The sequence below is a fragment of the Haemaphysalis longicornis genome, unplaced genomic scaffold (assembly GCF_048455015.1).
Source record: "Haemaphysalis longicornis isolate Haplotype H1 unplaced genomic scaffold, Haemaphysalis longicornis Haplotype H1 scaffold_1, whole genome shotgun sequence".
NCBI classification, from domain to species: domain Eukaryota; kingdom Metazoa; phylum Arthropoda; class Arachnida; order Ixodida; family Ixodidae; genus Haemaphysalis; species Haemaphysalis longicornis.
In genome coordinates this window covers 395,336,416-395,338,548 of record NW_027526203.1, presented here as the reverse complement: position 1 = coordinate 395,338,548, position 2,133 = coordinate 395,336,416, and the positions used below count along the sequence as shown (strand labels likewise).

General features: G+C 49.5%; 1 non-coding gene across 1 annotated transcript; it reads right to left on the bottom strand.

Annotated features, from left to right (window-relative positions):
- Positions 1-249: 249 nt before the first annotated feature.
- Positions 250-331, bottom strand: Trnas-gcu (transfer RNA serine (anticodon GCU)). The gene has a single exon. It is a non-coding gene; the product is annotated as a tRNA-Ser (tRNA).
- Positions 332-2,133: the final 1,802 nt, after the last annotated feature.

The window sequence follows — 2,133 nt, the reverse complement described above, 5'->3', positions numbered from 1 at the left end:
GGGGGGGGGGGGGGGGGGGGTCGGTGATCGAATGGCAAAACAGGAGACAGGAAAGGGAGAAGAGAGAGAAGTCAGGCACACTGGTTTCATTTCCAGCTGCAATGCACATAGACATTCTCTCAGCATACAACAAATTTCAGACAAAAAAACCATGCCTTTTTATTCATGTTCATGCATTAAAATGAACTGCTTTCCGGTCTAGCGGAATGCCAGTCAGAGAAATATAATCTGTTAAAAAAAAAAAAAAGACGACGAGGATGGGATTCGAACCCACGCGGGCAGAGCCCAATGGATTAGCAGTCCATCGCCTTAACCTCTCGGCCACCTCGTCGGGACGGTTCCCCGGGTGCCAGAACACGAGCAAACTGCATGTGCGTGTGCTCCACTGTTTTCGTTATTACACGAAAACACCAAAAAGGTTGAAAGTCCCTGGCCACGTAAGAGCTCCGTTAGGGTCCCTAGAAATCTTGCTAGTCTGCCGTCCGCGCGCCTTCTCTATGGGGAGGCGTGTCCGCGCCGCTGATGCACGCGCAGAGCTGCGCAGAGGGCGCTGCCAGCAGTCGGAGCGCCCGAGCGGCGGGAGCGAGAGCGGCCGCCGGCCGGCCTGTGCCGCGCGCTACTGCTGCGTAGAGCGGGCGCGCATGGGGCTTTGACGGCCAGTTAGAGCGGTGAAATTCAGCGGCTCGGGGTACATCAGCTCACAATTGAAGCTGCGAGAACTACTATAGGACCTTTTAATTTCGGCGGCCCAAATTTTTCGCGAATCGGGCTGCGGCCTAGGCTATTTACGGACGCTTACCTTCGCGAGTGAGACAGAAGGATGAAACCGCAGCAACGAGATTAGCCGTTTCGCTACCACCGCTGGAACCATTATTTCGCGCATTGTTGAGACAGTGAGATCCGTTCCAGGAGAGCCCGGCGGCGCCACACGCAGTGTTTGTGCTAATTGTGAAAACTACGTAGTTATCCCCGAACGTCATGTATTGAAGGAAGTCTGCATGTACCCGTCCTGGCTGACTCGAGAAAAAAAAAAAAAAGCTGCAGTGAAATGCTTTACCAAAAAACCCATTCCTAAATACTTCTGGCCGAGCCCTCCTACTTCCCCAAGGCATATGGTCATTGAAATAAATAAGCCTTAAGAGCTTATGTTTTTCATTTCAAACAGCCGCAAGTAAACTGATTGGCCATAACACAGATGTTCTCCCTTGTTGCTTTCCCTGCGTGCGTCTCGTGATTCACTCCGAGTATGCGGGCGATAAAAAAAGAAAAAAAGAAAGCCCTGTGTAATGAAGAATGCAAGCGCAGTTACTGTTTGGCAGCCTGATTCTATGAAAAAGTTTCCCGCACTCTTCAAGGTAGCGAATTTTCCAAATCGTGGAATTCACAAAAATTACAGGCGCGCAAAATAGAAGCTAGTACCACAGTTTCTGTCTGTTGATTGAAAGTGCCAAAAACATCATATGCGTGCGTACATTCCTATTACTTTTATTCGGCATTTGCATTTAACAGATATTCCCAACTGAGGAGGCAGCGTTCGACGTGCGATGGGGCCTAGTTAATGAACGATGCAAATTGGTCAGATTCCGTTCAAGCTTCAAAGCATATAAGTAATCCCTCGTTATAACGAAGTCAGCAGGACGGCGGAAAAATTTGTTATAAGCGATATTTCGATATAAGCAACCGCTCGAAAAGAGCTTGAGCAATTGAGCTTTAATTGCACCACAACTGCAAGGAACCAACAGAATGTATTCAGAGAAGAACAATTTTATTCGGGTGCAAAAAGCGAAGTGAGTTTTGGCTGTTGCAAGTTTTTGTCGGGCACGAGCAACCCCACCTCCGATTTGACCAGCAATGCATGAGGCCGTGGTCGTCGCCCATAAAAGTGTCAGTGGCTGTGGCCAATTTATAGGGAGGCGTGCGGGCGTCACGGAATGATACGCGAATTTCGCGCTGGAAACCGCCGCAAATGCCGTGGCTATAGAGTCTAGGGTTGTGCTTGTTGCGCTCAAAAAACGATTACCCGCTCACTCTGGGTACACAGCGCAATCACGAAAACTGACGGTTTTCGCTCTAGAGGCTTAGCATGATCACTGGGCAAATTTTCCTCGCGGTGTGCAGCCGTGAAGTTTGCAA